This window comes from Sebastes fasciatus, chromosome 18, assembly GCF_043250625.1.
Source record: "Sebastes fasciatus isolate fSebFas1 chromosome 18, fSebFas1.pri, whole genome shotgun sequence".
Taxonomy (NCBI): domain Eukaryota; kingdom Metazoa; phylum Chordata; class Actinopteri; order Perciformes; family Sebastidae; genus Sebastes; species Sebastes fasciatus.
Window position 1 is genome coordinate 16397912 of NC_133812.1, and position 20773 is coordinate 16418684.

Below are 20773 nucleotides of genomic sequence, written 5' to 3' on the forward strand. Positions count from 1 at the left end.
TCCGATGAGAGGATCGCACTGTAAAGGACAGAGGGTGTCGTATCCTGTACAGATTGTAAAGCTCCCTTAGGCAAATTTATGATTTGTCATATTGGGGCTATATGAATAAAATTAACTTGACTTGAGATGTATTCAAATTGCTTGTTTTATTCAATCAACAATCCAAAACCCAAAGATATTCTGTTAATTATCAGATATGATTTCTTTTAAAAATGCATCAAATCCTCCCAATTTGAGAAGCTGGGACCAGATCGTGTTTTTTAATTGTTAAAATGATTAATCGATTGTCATAATCGCTGCACTAAATTGATTAATAAACTAACTATCAGCTCTAGTTCTAACCAATAAACTGTGTATATGTAGTTTGTCTTTGTGTGTGTAGTAATTTAAACTAGTGAAGCGTTATAATGAACAAAATTCTAATAAATGATGTTTAAAAACTAAATATAAAGATATTTAAAAAAAAATTGAATTGAAAGACACATTCCCACATATTTAACATTGTTTGTGGTTATTTTATTTGCTGATGATGTTTGGTCATATTTTAAAAAGAAATACAGGACTGTTTTAAAAAGGCTCTGTGTGTTCTCTCTGCGTCATTTTGCTGTTTTCTTATCGTGACCTCTGTTGTACTTTCCACCACGCCAGCCCGTTGCTCTGTTCCTTTTCTTCCTTTTGTTCTTGCCTGACTGCTTTTCACTCGTTTTGCTTTGATGCTCATTTTTGGAGTTGCTTCTTTTGTGTCTTTCTTGCTTGCTTGCTTTTATTCTTTTTTTTTTTTTTCTCTCTGTCTCTCCCTCCCGTGTTCCTTTTCCCTCTCGTCCTCCGCCTGCCTCCCTCCGCTTGCCTTCACCGGAGGCTACAGCTCCTTAGGTTGGGCTGAGACAGCATCTTTGTACAACACCGACCGTCTGCTCTGTAATCAAATACCATCTGTCGCTACATCTGAAGACTCACTCTCTCGCTTCCTCCATCACACACACACACACACACACACACGCATGTAGGCACACACACGCACACACACACACCACATCTGCGCTTCCCACTCTTGAACAATGTGTGTGTGTGCGCTTTTTATGTACAATGACCCGTGTACTTACAATCATTCCACCTGATTCATTCTTGGCCTGCAGGGAGGAAGTCACTGGAGTCACTTTCACCACTTCCTGTTTTTTTCCAGCTCTCCCACTGGGGGTTCAAAGGTCATTGTCTTCAGGTATCCATGTTTGTTCTGTGGCTCTGTGTGTCAGCGAGACCTTGGCTGCTGTATCAGACGGGAGATAGTGGACTTTAGCTCCTCAGTCTTAGATCAACGGCCCACTATCTCAAAGGCTGCCAGCCTTTCCCAATGTTTGCCCAATGTTTGTCCCTGCTCCGGCACAGAAAACGTTGACACGGTCCCCAAGGTCCCTCTCCAAGTCCCCCCTCCCTCCGTGGTCACTTGTTATCACACGCTCAGGTTCAAGAACATTTTCCATTTACTGTTAAGAGTGTGTTTTTTCAGCCGAAATTGTTTTCTTTAAGCTTGCACATTAGTGGAAAGTGTGTTTTTTACAGCTTGGCAGTGGGGGATTTTTACAGCAACGCAACAACAAACACATTTTTTTGGTATATAATATCACCACACACATGCACTGATGTAACCGGGGAACCTTTGTGACGAAGAAACACGAGGACCTCATTTCGATTTCTCCTCTGTGCGATCCTCCTACCAACGACCAAAATGAGCGATCCGCCGTTTGAACCACTTTGACACCTACACCTGCGAAATGACTGTGGGCTTGAAACTAAAACAGCAGAATATTATTGAAGTTTTTTTTCCCTCCATCAGAGGACTTTTGTGTACAGAGGACGGCAATCTGTATGTATGCGTGCATCCCCCTTCTATTTGCTTAACAGTGCATTTATTTCATCATCGCGTTTTCACACAAAAATGATTCCAGTATCAATCAGAAAAGCATGAAAACAGATTTCCACACTGCACAGATTGATGGATTCATTCTGCATGTGTTCGTAATTAAACACTGGATTTCATCTATTGTGGATGGAAGCAACACATTGGTCTTATGCTCCAGAGCCACTGGCACGGGGTGGGATTAACTCTGGGTTGCCCACGTTTGGCATCAGTGCTGGGGACACCTAGTGGTCAGTATGTGCAGCTTACACTCTCCGTGTGCTCTTTTTGATTTCGTCTTCGTGTCATCCTTGTGCAATCTTTGCCCTTTTTGTTTGTTGTTCAGCTCTATTTGTTCTCCATCTTTTGATTAATTTGTTCTTTCTTTCTACCCCCTCCTTTCTTTCCATCTCCTCATCACTTGTGTGTGTGCATTTGTTTTGTAGAATTTGGAAGATTCCAGTTGGACAGATCATTGTGCCCCCTTTTTCCTCCCAGTCTCTCTTTCTCTCTCTCTCTCTCTCTCTCTCTCTCTCTCTCTCTTTCTCTGGAAGGCTCCAACGCAACTGGAGCCTCGGAGGCTCAAGAGAGGAGCCTGGGAAAGGAGGAACAAAGGGCCGTCCGTCTGCAGCCATCACCACCTCCGCCATCTCCCCCCCCGTTCTTCCCTCCCTCGGTCCCCTCGCCTCTCTTCCCTCTCCCCACTGGCCAGCGCTCCAAATTAAGACTTCAGACAAGAAAATGGGCTCACTAAAAAAGGGAGAGAAAGCGAGAGAGAGAGAGAAGGAAGTCCATAACAAGCCAAGAGGAGCAGAGCGACAAAGCCTCTGTTGTTGGATGGCAGGGCCCCTCTGTCGCCCGGCGAGGAACTGTCACCGTGTCAACTTGGACCCCTTGTTGTGAGTAACACAAACACAAACCATAATGAACACACACATAAAACATACACGCACAGGCAGAAACATGAGGACGCACACTCATACCCACAAAAAAAAAAAGCGTACAGTGCACATACAAATCATGCCAAACACATACTGATACTCCAAAATGAGTGTAGACAAGTGTAGGTGAGAAGACAGCAGCGGTGAATCCCCACAGCACACCTTCATTTTCACTGCCAAGAAAGGTGAGGGAAGGGGGTAAACGAGGGGGGAGGAAGTTTCCTTTAAAACTGAATGAAAGTTTGTGAATGTGTGCGCATGTGAAAACATGCTGTGAATGTAGACAATGGCAGGATAAATGATATATAAATGATATCAGGACACCCATTGATTCGAGGCCTTTAAGGTGCACTGGGGGGCAAACACCTGTTAAAGGCCCGTCCTTGATAAACTTCTCAATGAAAGATCAAATAACTGCAGGTGCCTTTAACATATCACCCCACACACACCCCAAAAAACACACTTCAAGAGAGGAAGTGGTCACAGGGAGTGTGTGTGTATGCGTGTGTGTGCTCGCATATAGTGCATCGGGGGCAGAGATAGAGACTGAACTGGTTTGGCTTCTTCCAGTCTAAACTGGGTCTAGTGGGTCCAAGACAGATGGCACTCAGGGCAAAGCTGGTCTCTCGCTCTCTCTCTCTCTCACACACACACACACACACACATGCACACATCTCTTTTAATAGCCATTATTGGCATCCTTTGCCTCTTCCAGATCCCTGAATCAGAAATCACAGAGGCCCATTATATTTCCTATTGACCCATTTGGCAAGATGGTGGGAGCATCGAGTGCTGGATTAAATCGAAAGCAGTTTATAATCCAGTAATTCTAATGTTTTAATTACTTAGATGAACAGGAGGTGTTTGAGCAAAGGCTAATCTCTGAGACATAAGGGGGAGAGAGAGAGAGAGAGAGAGAGAGGGAGGGAGAGCGAGGCGGGAAGAGATTTGTCTTTCTCCTTTGCAACACACACACACATATATAGGCTTACTCCTGGAATATTAGCGGCGTATTAAAGTTTATCACCTGTTATCAACACAGATTAAAAGATTCACAGACTTTATTATTCATATTTAAGGTGAGGCCCACCGGATGGGAGGCGCGAAACGATTACTAAACTCAGATGTCACCGTGTATTGGTATGTAATCTGCATTTGCGGCTGCTTTGTTTTTACATCTGGTTGTGAAAAATCCATATTTCCAGGCGAAATTCCTCAAATCATCACAAATATTTGTCTTTATCGGAGATCTGCTGTACCTTGAGTGACATCCGTGGTTGGAACCGATACCACAATTGTCTCTGATAGCCACCCCTCCTGTCAATCAAGCTGTAGGACAAAGGCTGCTAAACCAAGGCTGATGACCTCATGCTTGGGGTCTGCTCCATACCGAAGGGGTCTTAACACCGTTCAACTCGCCTTTTGTGTCTGGGGCCGTTTTTCAGACGCTGCTGAGTACCGAGAATCGCCTCGCAGTATCTCTCGGGGCCCCGGGATGCACGCACACACACATGCGCCGCACACATCCCCTTGATCCATGGGCTGGAGCGTTGAGCCAGGAGTGAGCCTTAAGACAAGGAGTGACAACCGGGACAGCTGCAGGGGCTGGAAGCCAGTCTTAGCCCCCCCACCACCACCACCACCACTACCACCACCACCTCCCATACCGCCTCCAGCCAGCCAAACAAGCCATTGTTTCTGGCCAGGGCCTTTGGTATTTCATTTGTCATGAAATGGATACGGACACGGGACGAGCATGAGGCTCTTTCTCTAAAAAAGAAGCTGCTACCACGACTGCTGCTGTTGTGCCTGCTGGTTGCTAACTCCCCTCATCCTTAACCTTCTCGTGCAGCTTGCCCCAAGCACCCTGCTCTGAACTATTAATAAACCTGCTTTTTCCAAGGTAGAAAGAACGGGAGGGGGTGGTCCGAAGGGTATTGTTTTCCAAAGGGGTGTAAGAAGAAAGAAAAAGAGAGTGTGGGAGGGTTGGGGAGGCTTAGCGTATCTGTTGTTGTCATCCTTTATGATCTTCATTTTCTCAGGTTTCTCAGTGGACATTAGGCAGGTTAGGCCTGTGAGCCAGGTAGGTCGTCAACGTCCCGCTCAGCTGTCGTCAATCTCCGCCGAGAAGGAGTTTGGTTATCATGACAGAGGGGGCTATATGAGCCACCCAATAATTTGCCAACCTTTACACGTTCGCATGGCTACTCGACGCTAAGCCGCTCGCAACATGCCGCGTCTTTAGAGCGACTTTCAACACGTTGTTAACAGCAATAAGGAGGAACTGTCAACATACAGCTGCGCTCCTCCTATCAGTCATGATAGCCGTAAAGATGCTAAGATGTTCATCACCCCTCGCGGCTCCATCATCCTCAAGTCTAAAAGAGTTCATGGGCGTAGAAACAATACCCCGCTATCTCCGTCAAGGGCATTCCTTGGCACAACAATAGGACCATCTCCCCCCCCTGTATTTTCCTTTCCTCCCCTCCCTCCTCATTCTCCAGCCCCTCCATCAAAGAGCATTCCAGCTCCAGAGCCCCCTAAGCCCTTCACTCTGGGCCTGTCCATGTGACACGCAGACAGTCATCTTTAAGAATTGATTCACTCTGGTATCCAAAGCCTATGGAGCCTGGCTGCCAAGATACCCAGCAGGCGCCAATCATGGGGTCCAGGTACACGACAGCTGCTCCCCAACAATAAAGGCAAAAAAATGGGAGGCACTCAGGGGGAAGATGCGACCCTAACCTCCCTTCAAGCCCGAACTGGTCACCTTGAGCCAGTTGTTGCCCGCCTGCCTGCCGTTAGAGACGGCAAAGGATTGGGTCCAACTTTGGGATGAGGGGTGGCAGCTATTGAAAGATGCCAACAATTCAGGAGAAGCGCAGAACAAAAGAAATATTTCTCCCTTCCTTGGAAGAAGTCACAGCTGTGCTACCAAGATGGCACAGAGCGACACATGGAAGACCATAAATAAGACAATGGCATGTTGTTGTTCTTCTGAGCCACATTGGGTAGTAGCCTAGAGGTCAAGTGAAGGAGACGCAAGCCCATCCCAGAAACCTCACGCACACATGCACACGGGGGGGAAGTAACGCCGGGTATGTCGGGATACTACAGATAGAGATCACAAATCACACCGAAGGAGACAGGAGAGATATTACCTCACCTGAAGTGTTTCCATAAACTCCAGTGTACCAAAGCCTTGGGAAGTGGTATCACTCTTCAAGCTGTGATTTATGATGATACAATCCAGCACATCATCCGTCATAAATAAGGGAGATTAAATGAATAGGCTGAGGCTGTGTATATAGTAATGCAACCCCCAGAAATTATGTTTACTGTTGAGCCACTGTGTCTAAAATCTAATTCAAGGATGGTTTCGGAAAAAGAGGAGACATGCATATGTCACCTTTTCCTTAAAGTTAAGGAGAGAAGCAGGAAACAGAGAGAGGAAGATGAGGACAGAGAGGAACTTGGCATCATCAGCCTTCCTGTTAAAACGGAAAAGGCAGAAGAGGCAAAGCGAGAGCGATGGAGAGCCGGGGAGAGAGGGGGAATTTGCTAAAGCAGCTCAGGAGGGCCCTCATTACGATATTAAACAAGATTTAATAAGTGAGAGTGATTTGATGAGGTGATTATCCTGGCCCATTAATCAAGCAGGCTTCTGGCCTCGCTGTAATATGGCCCATCTTTCCCCCCTATACCAAAGCCTCTTTAGACGCTGAGCTCCTTACTGCACTAACGGCGCTTCAGAAACAACACCAGGCCAAAAAAAAGAAAAAAAAGGCATATTACGTCTCATCTCTGAAGCCTGCGGGTATTTTCGATGCTCACTCATCCCCCTGCCTCCCTGTCCGCTCTCGTGGTGCATCTGGTAAATTGAACTCCTTAACATCTGGGTCAGAAAGTAAAGTCTTATCAGAGGGAGCTAAGAGTGATAACTGGCAGTGATAACCAGAAAGCATCTGTTGGCTTTAAGGCTTTTGGTTCGAGAACAGAAGGAAGTTGTGCGGATTTCACTGGATTGTTGGGTTTTGTAGAGAGGTAGGGGAGGCGCGCCCGCGTGTGTGTTTGTGTGTGGGTAAATGTGTGTGGACGGGCTGATTCATAGAATGCTTCTTAGCTAAATGAGGTGCAAAGTTGCATCAGGACATGTGAGAGCGAGCACAGTCTGCTGTTTAAGCTTAAACAGACTGGCAGACCTTGCAAACCATATCTCTCCGAGGGCTGCAACTTATTTATTATTTTCACTATTGATGAATTTGTTGTTTCTTTTTTCTTTTTTTAATCAGTTGATCATTTTTTAATTTTTCAGTGAAAAATAGCCAAATTCGCAGAGCATTTTTTTGTTGCACAAACAGTCCAAATCCCATAAGATGGTCCAATGCGTTCTCATCCCAACCCGTCATATACTGACACTTTGTCAAATCCCTTGGTGGCTCTTTTCGTTTGCAGTAAACACGTGTTTAATGTTGTGAAATAAAACAACACCACTTGCTGAGGTTCAGGCAATAAACTGCTATAGTTAAGTTTAGGAAAAAACAACATGGTTTGGGCTTAAAACTACTACGATTGTACAGTGAAAATGACACTGAACGTTGTGAACACGGGACATGAACGAACAGCTGATTATAACGTGACGCACAGGGCACAAACAGCGGTCTCCTGGATGAAAGCCTTGTGTTTGTTGGACCCGTCCACCTCCCCTCCCGCCTGCCCTGTGTGTGTCTTTTTGCTCTTAAAGCTCACCACACTACCGGCGCATTTTCCCTCATTGTTTAATATTGACGTGGATGGGTTTACATTGGAGTAAATAGAAAGCCTGGTGCGTCTCATATCGACGCGTCTCATAACCCTAACCCTAACGCCGACAGCCGCAACAAAGCGTTGGTATTTGACACCCTAGGAATGAGAACGGGCTGCATGGTCACCTTACAGTGACAGAAATGTAGAAAATCCTCACATTTGTCAAGCTGCAACCAGCAAATGTTTGGCATGTGTGCTTGATAAGTAGCTTAAACAATTAATCCATTATCAAAATAGTTGGATTAATTTTCTGACAACTGACTAATCAATTAGTAATCGTTTCAGCCTTAACACCATCATGTCTGTGTATTGTACAGTAGGATAACATGTGATCTACAGCAGCTGTTGCCAAATAAACGTCAGTCAACTGTGATTCATTTTTAAAATTCTCTCCCCGTTTTTTAGGCAATAATCTTCTGTCTGTTGCGCTCTTTTTAAGCCATTTTAGATATCATTTCTTACGACCGTTCTTCAGCTGCGCTCCAGATAAAGTTTGATGTGGAGAGTTTTTACTTGATATTTCCAATTTTGTGCAAAAATGCCTTCCAGCACCACAAGCTGAGAGAGATGACGCATAAACAATGAAAATGGCTGATAACTTGAGGTTTGTTTTGTAGGTGTACAACACCCTCCTTAAGCAAAATAAGATTTATTAATGAGCCACATGGGAATCTGACGCATGAGAGTCGATATTCCTTCTGAGTCTGGAATACAGCATTTAACTATTTAGTCCCAGGAAGCAGCTAGGAAGCAACATGCATCACTTTCTCTGCACTAAAGGAGAGTTAGTCTAACAACATAAAATTAATTGGCAAGTATTTTGATGACTGAGCAAAAATGCCAAACTCTCAGATTTTTTTTTCTTCTTTTTTTGCTATATATGATAGTAAACTGAAATCTTAACGTTTTTGACTGAAAAACAAGGAATTAAAAGGCTTCATCTTGTGATTGTGATTTTTCACTATTCCCTGACATTTTATAGACAAAATGCAATTTGTTAGAAACCAAGCAGTGAGGCAACAAGGAAACAGGAGTTGTTGAAAGTAACTGGGCTTTTTATTCACCTGAAAAATAACAAAACATTATAAACCAAGAATTTAATAACCAGGCCTATAAAAGAGGCTAAAGCAACATAACTATACTTATTACCACAACTAAACAAGGTGTTGACTGAACAAAACTGACCTGACAGAGTGACACATGAGGGCACATATAGGGGCTTGGCCAAACCAAATAGCACACAAGGGTAACCAAGATGGACAATAACTATAATTAAATACAAAGCAAAACTAACTAAACCCAAATCCCAACTAAACAATGTACGGTTAAACGCAAATAAACAAATTCCAAATCAAAACATCAAGGTGATGTTAACTATGTGATGTTAATTGTTCAGGTGTGGTTGGCTGCAAATGAAATGAACCTGTGTAGGTAGCAAACTGAGGTTAGAGAGTGTGAACTGGAATGATGTTACCCTGTATGGCATCACACAGTTAATCGGTTAATTGAGAAAATAATCAGCAGATTACTCAGTAATGAAATAAATCATTATCAGACTCGAGCTTTCACGAACTTTGGTTGAATTACTAACGTGCTATTTCGGTGAAAGCAAGGAACAATAGACTTTTGTGAATGCTGTACAGTAAAAGTCTAAAGGCACAGCTAAATCCTATAATTAGAGCACAATAATAAGACATCCTGTAGACACATTTGGATCTAAAGCAATGTAATGTTCTCCTCACAGTGGAGTAAATCGTACCTCTAGGGCAGCCGTCAAAACTTTTTAAACCTTTGGTGGGTATACTGACTAAACAAGTTCAGTCCTGCACTACGTCAGATGCACATATGTATTAAAAGATTTATAATATACCATGTGAAATGATATGATAGAGCAGTTGAATCAAAGACAAGAGGTTAAATGTAACCTCAAAAGTGGGAGAGAAATAGGTATTACAAAGACAGACAACCCCCCCCCATCCCCAAAAAAAATAAACATTTTAAAAGCTCAAGTGGAAGAAGATTACCTTAAAGCAGGCGTGGGACGGAGCTTTTTCTGGGAACTGCCGGAGAGTATTAATACAATAAGCACAGAAAATATAATACAAGATTGTTTTTATCAACGTAATCCGGAGAGATGAGGCCGAACCAACCTGGACTGTAATCCCAAGGAGAAGGTCCCCTGGTTATCTGTCATCTGGGACACACACACACACACACTTATGGAGACACACTCACACACAGTGTCTCGTCCTCGCTTCAAATAATCAACGGATAATCTTCAAGAGGATGTTGTCCCTTCAGTCTCATCTTTACTGTAATGTCCCCACCGGCAGTAAGGGTCAAGAGGTCGACTGCTGGGTTAAGCTATCAATGAGAGGTCAGCTTGTTAATATTCCTACTAATATGACATGTTTGACCTTATACTCCTTTTACTATTTGAACACTGGTACGGTTATCTGTTGGCTTAGATGCTACTGTATATTTAATATAGGCTGAATTTAACTCATCCAGTGCCTTTTTTTGCGACGTAAGAATAAACCAAAGCATCAAATAAGCCACTCAGTAGGTCCGTTAGATTTAACTGCACACAGATGGAATCAACTTCCTACTGATTTTAAATGCAATTGCAAATTTAAATGACTCATTTAGTTTTTTCTCTGCACTATAATTTCCTTTATTAAATTTTTTGACAACTTATTACTGTGCTGAAACTGAATTTACTGTATCTTATTTCATGTTTTCTATTTTAATTGCTTTTATTTTTCTCTTTATTGTTCTTTTAAAGGTGCTAAATACAGGATTGGCAGCTCTCAACATGGCGACGGCGATCCGTGGCTTGCAGCTAACGCTGCTAACAGTGCAAACAACGGCTACAGTGCTGACAGAGATAACAGTGTTTACCTGAGGGGTAAACGGAGGATGGATGCTACGCTTCCACGACGACGCCGTTGGTTCGGACGACGTTATCCGCTGTAACCGCCGTATGAAAGCAGTGCAGAGCGGCGGCCGTGAGCTAGCCAGTGGGGCACGCTCACATGCACGAACATGCCGTAAAAGCACACGTGGTCGGCCCGGCGGTGTCAACAAAACATCGGAGAAACTCGGACTGCAGCATCCATAGAGAGAGAGCGACTTCATTCTCTGCTCAGGTAGACATTACTCCTCTATATCTTTACATAGCAAATGCTTGCTGCTATATTAAGGCTCTGGATATCAAATATAGCACCTTTAAATGTTGTTTTAATGAGTTTCTTTGCTTCATGTAAAGCCCTTTGGATCGCCTCCATATTTGAAAGGTATGAATTCACTTGCCTTGCCTTTATTATAAAACCAGATAATAATGATAAAGCAAATAAAGCAGTTTAACTGCCATTAAGGAACACCTCGAGGGAAGAAAGTCGGGGTTTACTTGAAGGACAGATACAGAATTTGGTAGCTGACACTCTGAGGGCTGTAAGACAATGTCGCCTTGGCGAGTAACTTTCTCTCTCCAGCTCTCTCTCTCTCTCTCTCTCCCTCCGTGTATCTAAGCAGCGTAATTTGAGTAAATGACAGGGGAACATCTGCTGTGCATAAGAGAGAGGCCAACACTTTAACATGCAGATGTCTCTCTCCATCTGCATTAATTCAATAATTACCGCAATGGAGGGAGGGGGAAAAAAATCTTTTTTTATAGCTTAAGACAATGTTATCTGTGCCAGTTGGTATGGGGAGGGCGAAAGGGAGGGGAGGGGGGGTCGAATGAGTGTGTGTGTGTGTGTGTGTGTGTGTGTGTGTGTGTGTGGGTATGTGTGCATGTGCTGCTGGAGGTTTGTGAGAGGAGGGGTAGATTATTACACCATTTAGCCAGAGCAAGCTGTCACATTGCGGAGAATCTCACTAATTCCATTGTGCCCTTGGTGAGTCACTGGCAGACTCCAAGTGACCGACGATGCCTCAACGCCACCACTTTGTCACCCGCACGACCAACCTGCTTCACTCAGGGTGGAACTGTGTGTGTCTTATATTGTATGTGTGTGTGTGTGTGTGTGAGATGACTAACTTGTGTGTTTTATTATCCGTAGGAGTATGTGAGTGTGTGCTTGCATGTGTGAATGCAGAGAGAGAGAGAGAGAGAGAGAGAGAGAGATTATGGTAGTGCAACCCATCGGACGAGGTCTGTGAATCCCCAATTAAAGGGAATTTGAGGCAACACCAGAGAATGACAGGTCAAGGCTTTGACATACCGCTGAATCAGTCCTTGTGACATTTAAAATGTCAGGCAATCATATTTTGGCCGGCACCATCAATTACAACGAAAATATCGGGCCAAGGAGAACATTAACATGTAATGGTTTCCATTCAAATAGAGCTAATTACTTTATTGAGAGGTGGGCTCCAGTATCTCATTTTCATCAAAAGCATTTATAAAGCAATCAGACAAATCTGATTATAATGTCCTTGTTCAATGAATGAAAGGGATGACATGTGGAAAATTATTTTAATGATATTAAGAGGTTACTTTTTGCAAATTAAAGACACTCATAACAGTTTGACCAGAAGTTTTGGGGTTGGTGATTTTTTCCTTAAAAAGGATCCAACCGTCAAAAACCGAGCCCAGTGTTGCCATCTCTTTTCAGATAAAAATAGCTAGCAGCCCAAATGAAACATTTTTCTTACAGTCCTGTGACAGCAATAGCTTATTTCAACTAATATAACAAAAAAAAATTCTAAAATCTTTACCAACCCTACCTTTTTTCGACCTTTTACCTGGGGATAGAAAAAGACAGGTAACACTTCATTTTACAGGGCCGTAAATTTCATGGTAATTAGGTGATAATTAGCAAGTATGTAATCTATACCTGCAATTACTGCCAAATTACCCCAATATTTACTACAAAATGTATTGAAAATTACTTTATTATAAACAGTATTTAATAATCATATTCCAAGATTTCCAAATAGCAGGTAATTTATTTAATACATTTCCAGGAAAAGAATACAAAGTTAACTGACTTTATTTCCATGTCTGCTGATAAATAGATGATAATTAGCAAATAATTTATTTCAAATTTCTTTAAAAACTCCCTGAATCATGACATTAGCTACTAGGTTACATTTGTGTCAACAATAAGTCACACAATGGTAATTTTTGATACATTTTTAGGTCAATTTTGGGGTAATTTGGCAGTAATTCAAAGAAATTTCAAATAGGTTACTTGCTAATTATCATCTTATTACCATGAAGTTTGCGGACCTGTAAAATAAAATGTTACCAAAAGACAAATTCTTATTGTGCCGCACCAGAAGCAGGTTGTACTGTACAATAGATTAACACCAGAAAAGCATACCAACGCTCCAACAACCTGTGAGGGCACATGACCTCTCGAAGAAAAAAGGTCACCGCTGTCAATGAGGGGCTTACAGATACACTCGAACAGACACACACAAACAATTAGAGGATGTATCACTGTACGTATACGATTACACACATAAATAAACATACAACCTGACATAATACCCACGAGCATGCACTCACTTGCTTGCCACACACACACACACACATATCTGACTCTTAGATGCCTGCCAAACATAGGGACAAAGGAAAATAGTTGTATACTTAGCAGGCCAACTTCCTTTGATTGCAGCAGTGCTGCTGTAGGAAACAATGCACAGGCAGGCACTATTAATACACCAAGGAGAAAGAGAATTCCTCTTAGAGGAAAGCTCAAAGGAGCCATCGGCCGAGCTATTTACAGACTTACTGACTGATTGGATGACTGACTGCACTATACTTACTGTAGTCGCTGCATCTTGTCTTACGCGACTCCTTCTTTTTTCTGCAAGGACTCCGACATGCTGACACATACAGTACACTGTGCATTAGAGGGTCAGTGGTACATATTCCTGCACAATACCTTCTTTTATACATTTCGCTGACTACTCTGGCAGTGTCAGTGTACAGATATCAAATTGTGCCTGAGAAATGTAACAGATCTCTTCCACTGCTGCATCGCGTCCACACGCTTGTGACATTTGACTGTTGGTAAATAGCCGCCCGGCCACACTTATGACCGCCTCTCCTTTCTAAAAGTGCCCAGTTAAAGAGCATCAAATCCCCACTCGCTAAACCCACACAAGCCCAACCTTCATTAGCATAGCTAACAAACTCCCTGAAAGAGCAACAGTGAGGGGAGAGAACAATGGCAGTCTATTAAAGGGGGAGATGAGGGGGTGAGAAGAGGGGGTGAGGGGAGGTGGGGGGGGAGCTATTGTTCTGGTCTTATTTAGCCCTTGGTGTCACCCTGCAACTGTTGTCACTTCTAAGTTTAGCCGGACGGCTGAAGAGGACAGGGAAGAAAAGAAGGAGGAGGGAAGGCAGGCGGAAGAGGAGGAGGAGATGGGGAGAGAAAGATGGAGAGCAGAGAGAGATGGTGTGAGGAAGAGGGGAGGATGGAGGGTGGAGGATAAAATGGATGCAAATGGAAGATGGAAAGAATGCAGAGTGAAGTGATGTCAGTCTCTGTAAACCAGACACAAAATCATGACTCAAGTCTCACGACTTTGAGTCGGAGACTATGTCACCGTAACGTTCAGGCTTAACAATAATACAACTATTTATAGTCCTTTCACTGCAGATGAATCATATCCGATTACGAACAGTTCATATGGGTATAAATAAACAATGCGATCATAACTGAATACAATTAACAGCCTTAATGTTTTTAAAACCGTTTCTTTCAAATGGCCAAAGAACGATGGCAGTAATGCTCTTTTGACTACTAATGTAAGCAAACCTCTTTTATAACCTGTGTCTTAATAAGCTACATGAACAAAGTTAACAAGCAGTCAACACAGTGGAACACCTGAAAATACGGACCTATTCACAAGCCTATAAAGTCTATAAAGCAACGATGAACAATTATTTGATTAATCTTTTTGTCTATAAAAGGCAAAAAAATAGTGAAAAATTGCAATTAGATTTATAAAATGGCGTCCTCAAATGTCTTGTTTTGTCTCCGAAACCCAAAGATATTCAATTTACCATCATGTATGACAAAGATAAGCCTAAAAAATCTGAAGTGAGTAAATCTTTGGCCATTTTGCTTGAATACTTTTTGTACCTTATGTCAATGACGTTTAGTTCAAAGTCTTACAAGTCCCTGAATTCAGAGGTTTCAACTTATCGGACAAATCTCATGGAAGCCGCTCTGAGATCAACTCAGGTGGTGCATAATGTGTTACAGTACATTTAACATATTTCACATACAAAACGTAGCTTCAGCAAAAATGTTCACGATGCCTTATTAATCTTTGAGATAGTCAAAGCCACTATTAGTGAGTCAAAAAGCAAACTCAACTCAGTAAATTTGAATTGCAAGTCGTGTAAGGTTGATTTAGTTAAAGTATCCTGATGAGCTCAGGACCAAAATTAAACTTTCCTCCTGTGATTCTCCTACTCTCAAGCACAGAGGCATACAAATGGAGAAACTGTCTGTATGTGTGTGTGTGTGTGTGTGTGTGTGTGTGTGCGGAAACAGAAAGAGCAGTGTCAGTGTTTGAAAGGCATGAGAGCAAACTAGACTACAAACAGACGACCAAAGGAGCCAAAAGAGGAGATGAGGCAAGACCCAAGGAGAAAGAAAGAGGGAGACAGATTAGCCCAGCTGTCTGCTCATAAAGCGGCCGAGGGGTGAGGCGCTAAGCCCTCCAGTGAAAGCAGAGCTTAGGTGGGTGACACAGGGCAGTGGACCCCACTCAGCCCACAGTGGTCTGCAGCGCAGGGCCCGAGCCAAAGCAAAGACACATGGATAAACAGTGGGAGATGAGGCTCCGCGCCTGCAAAGCCCACAGGGCTAAGACGGCCGGGCAGGCGAGCAGGCAGGCGTCACATTCCCCCCCAGCCAGGAGTGGAGACAGAGGGGTTAAGGCTTAAGGCTTGGCTCCCTAACTGACTGACAAGGGACGAGGCGGGATGGCAGACATTGTCTCAGTCGGTGAGTTCATCAGAAAGAATGTAGATTTATTAGTATATTGCTTAGGCTCAGCTCAGGAGAATAAAGGCACAATTACATAGGGTCTTGGCCATGCACCCCCCTCTCAAAACAAAGCCCAGAATGATCAATTACTCTACCCCGACTCTCTCCACTGTACGCAAAACACACAGCGCCATCCATCTCTCAAGCCGTGCCCTGCCGATGACCCCTAGTTAGCACAGCAGCCTGGGAATGGCCTGCGATGACAAGGTCTCGGGTATGAGAGGTGAGGAGGCCCCGGTTCACCGCTACCGCAAGACCGAAAGTAGCACAGGGTCTTTAACCGCGCTGGATTTCACACACAACCCTCGTCCACGACCTCATGGCAGTTGAGGCATTAGCAGCTGCTGTTTTACGAGCTTCCCAATGTGACAATGTATGCATCGCATAATATCCATCAACAGTACGGTCATAAGTTATACCTACAGTGTCTTCGAAGGGTGTAAAAACAGCCGGAGTGCTTATGTAGTTTGATCCTTGAAGAGGTGCAGGGTGAAGAGAGCTCTGGCAATGTGGAGATAATAAATTATGAGACAGTAAAAGTGTAGATTTGCGATAAGCCTTTTAACACTGTGTGTCTTCCCTCGGATAGCTTATTGATACAAATACACAGAGAAACCATTACATGTTTTCAATGATTTTCTTATATTAACAATAAACCAGTCCATCTACCTTAATCTGTACAAAGCTTATAAAGACCACACTCTATTGTTCATAATTTAATCGCCCAGTCTGTACAGTATGGTGCCCCCTGTTGAAGTAGGATGGTCCTCCGTCTGCTTCGGTTTACAGCATCATTTACTGAATTGAAGATCTTTTCTTCACTGCTTTGAGCTTTAATATAAGGACTGAAAATTTGGACCTGGAGCCTATCCCATCATGCTCTGAAAAGAAGGGAAAGAAACCTTCATGGATAAGAGTACACACAAGATGTATTCAAACTTTAAAGGTGTCCCTATTTCTGGCGTTACCCTGGACATAGTCACCTGTTTAGGGCTGCAACTAACAAATACTTCAGTTAATTAATTGAGCATCATCTGGTCTATCTAAAAAGTTTAAAAACATCCTAGAATAGTATATCAAAAAAAGAAAAAAAATCATAGTATAGTATGTCGCAAAAAGTTTAAAACATTTTTATAGTAATGTAAGTAAAAAAATGTCAAAAATAGTCACAGTATAGTCTGTCAAAAAAAGTCAAAAAGTCATACTATTGTATGTCAGAAAAAGTAAAAAACAGTCATAGTATAGTATGTTGAAAAAAGTAAAAAAAAGAAGCAATAGTATAATACGTCAAAAGAAGTTATTAAAAAAAACATAGTATAGTTTGTCGAGAAAAGTCATAAAAGTCATAGCATAATATATTGAAAAACATTAAATAAAATTCAAAGTATAGTATGTTGAAAAAATTCATAAAAAGTCAAAGTAAAATAGTAAAAAAAAAAAAAAAAAAAATGCTGATCACAGTCCCTAAAGCCTAAGGCGAGGTCATGTTTCATTGTGACTTTCTGTTTTGTCCAATCAAGAGTCAAGGCTTGCTTCTATCCAAGGCTGCAACTAGGGATTACTTGCATAGTCAAATAATGTGCATTTTCTTTGGCAATCAAAATGTTAAAAACAATGCTCAACTATATTTTCCCATAGACTAGGGGAATGTCTTCCAATATCTTGTGTTGTCCGCGCAATAGTCCAAAACCCAAACACTTTTCATTGTGATGTACAACAGTTAAACGCAGCCAATCTTCACTTTATTTTGTGCTTGAAAGATAGCTGAAACAATTAATGTATAAGTCAAAAAGACTACTTGATTAATAAACTAATCTTTGCAGCGCTACTGCTATCCAAATGCCAATTGCAAGAACATAACTTTTGAGTGTCGAATGAATTCTAGATATTCTAGACTCTATAATAACTTGCGTTTAAAACAACTTATTCTGAACCAATACAAATGTTATGGTGGGATTCATCTAATCTGAGTCGAGGTCTCTCAGACCGACTGTATCTATTTAATACCTCCGTCCTGTCTCTTTTCTGTTCTGTCTCTTATTCTGTTGATTCTCCCTAACAGGGTTTCCTTGAGAACTAAATCTACTTAGGATTTATTGTTTCTTATTATTTCTCATCATTGGAAATTATAATCCTTTCACCTAATCCCCCTCTCCCTCCCTCTCTTTCAGATCATATTCATCAAGATCATCCCTTCTGACAAAGCAAGAAATCAGCACAGTGGGGAGGTCTAACGAGAACGCGTACTGGAACATGGGGGTTTCTTCCAAATCAAATCAGGTTCCTCTGATGTAATCAAGACGAGACGCAAAGACGACCACATAATCTCCCAGGGACATGCCTCCCTTGTTTGCAGGTTATTAAAAAATGAGGAGGAACAAATCTTTAGATTGAAAGATTGGAAAAATGGAATTATAATAAATCGGGGGAAACTGGGGCAAGGTTGGATAAAGCCTTCAGATACAGATGACAGGCAAATCTTCACAGTGGTTTGTGCTTGTATTTATATGAGTGTGTGTGTATTTAATATGTCAATCTACTCAAGATCAAGTTCCTGAACTGAGCTCTCCCTCTCTACCTCTGTGTAAATCAGGAGTGCTGGTTGTCCCACTAGAAGTCACTCAGTGCTGTTGGATTATCTGTCTGCATCTAAGGTTAGGTGACTGGTGGACAGTGATGCATCATGGTGGGGCTTCTCAATCATTGGAGGGTGCACTTGCAAGTAACACCCACATGATGGCACAATATGACAAAAGTGGACACCAGCTAGGAACTTGAGGGCTCTTTCTAATTAATTTAACCTGATCTCCATGATGAACACATATAATGTATAATGTAATCAAGGCCAGTGTGGTTACAGTTCAATTTTAATTTATTTAGTGAAGTTATTTAGTGAACTGATCTCCAGACGCACAGCTGCCACAACACAGAATAAAATTGTATCAATCGAGTAGGCATAAACAGCAAAGATATTCTTGGCCTTCACCACCAGATGGCCTTCTTGAACTGCAGTAAAAAACAACAACACTATGGAGATGAACTGTGGGCAATTCATATATATGTTAGTTTTTGTTTTTAACAAACATTACTTTTTGATTAATTCATTACTTGGCATGTTTGAGATGGATGTCTGATGTCTGAGGGTAAAAACATTTCCAAAAATATACAAATCATTATGGCTGGTGTTCTGCCTGCACGTGCACAGCCATTTTGCTAATATAGGTTGGTGTGCCATGGTGGCTTGGGGTTTAGGGCACTGACCACGACCCACAATGTCCACGGTTGGATTCTGGTGAGGGACTCTTGTTGCATGTCATTCCCTATCGTCTCTCCCCTAATTTCTTGTCATTTCTCTACTGTCCACTACCTTTTTCAACATAATATACCATGACTGTTTTATGACTTTTGTTTTGACATACTATACTATGACTTTTTTCACGACAATTTTTTGACTTACTATATTATGACTTTTAACGTGACTTTTTCTTTACATACGATACTGTGACTATTTCAAAAAAATATTTTCAACATACTGTACTGTGACCTTTTTGGGGATTGTTTTTTTTTACATACTATACTATTTAGACTTTTTTATGACTTTTTTCAAAAATACTACACGATGACTTTTTTTTATAAATTATGTACTATGAATTCCATTTTTTGACATACTATACTATGACCTTTTTTTATTTTTTTCGACATACTTTACAATGACTTTTTTTTTTTTTTTCGACATACTATAGTACAACTTTTTTTCCGACATACTATACCATGACTTTTTTTCTACATACTAATCTATGACTTTTATAAAAAAAAAAATACATATTATACTATGACTTTTTTTCGACATATTATACTATGACTTTTTTTCGACATATTATACTATGACTTTTTTTATTATTTCAACATACTGTACTATGACTTTTTTTCGACAAACTATACCATAGCATAGTATATATATGTCAAAAAATGTCATGAAAAAAAAGTCATAGCATGTTGAAAAATTTCATGAAAAAAGTCATAATATAGCAGGTCGAAAAATTTCATGAAAAAAATTCATAATATAGCATGTCGAAAAATTTCATGAAAAAAAGTCGTAGTATATCATGTCAAAAAATTTCATGGAAAAAAAATTTCATGAAAATTTCGAAAAATTTCATGAAAAAAAGTCTCAGTATAGTACATCGAAAAATTTCATGAAAAAAAGTCATAATATAGCATGTCGAATAATGTAATGGAAAAAAGTCATATAGCATGTCGAAAAATTTCATGAAAAAAAAGTCAAAGTATAGCATGTTGAAAATTTCATGAAAAAGTCATAATATAGCATGTCGAAAAATTTCATGAAAAAGTCATAGTATAGCATGTTGAAGAATTTCATGAAAAAAAGTCATAGTATATCATGTCAAAAAATTTCATGAAAAAAAGTCAGAATATAGCATGTTGAAAAATGCCATGCAAAAAAAGTCATAGCATGTCGAAAAATGTCATGAAAAAAGTCATAACATAGCATGTCGAAAAATTTCATGAAAAAAAGTCATAATATAGCATGTGGAAAACTTTCATGAAGAAAAGTCATAATATAGCATGTCGAAAAATGTCATGAAAAAAAGTCATAATATACAATGTCGAAAGATTTCATGAAAAAAAGTCGTAGTATATGATGTCAAAAAATTTCATGAAAAAAAATCATAAAGCATGTTGAAAGATTTCATGAAAAAAAGTCAGAATATAGCATGTTGAAAAATTGAATGAAAAAAATTCGTAGTATATCATGTCGAAAAATGTAATGAAAAGAAGTCATAATATAGTATGTCGAAAAATCTCATGAAAAAAAGTCATAATATAACATGTCGAAAAATTTCTTGAAAAAAAGTCGTAGTATATCATGTCGAAAAATTGAATGAAAAGAAGTCATAATATAGTATGTCGAAAAATTTCATGAAAAAAAGTCATAATATAGCATGTCGAAAAATTTCATGAAAAAAAGTCACAATATAGTACATCGAAAAATTTCAAGAAAAAAAAGTCATAGTATAGCATGTCGAGAAATTTCATGAAAAAATTCATAGTATGTCATAGTATGTTAAAAAATGTCATGTGAAACAATG

General features: G+C 40.9%; 1 long non-coding RNA gene across 1 annotated transcript; it reads left to right on the forward strand.

Annotated features, from left to right (window-relative positions):
• The first annotated feature begins 1119 nt into the window (after positions 1-1119).
• LOC141756470 (uncharacterized) lies at positions 1120-19136 on the forward strand. The gene is made up of 3 exons (XR_012591482.1): positions 1120-2796; positions 10430-10793; positions 17834-19136. It is a non-coding gene; the product is annotated as an uncharacterized LOC141756470 (long non-coding RNA).
• The last annotated feature ends 1637 nt before the right edge of the window (positions 19137-20773 follow it).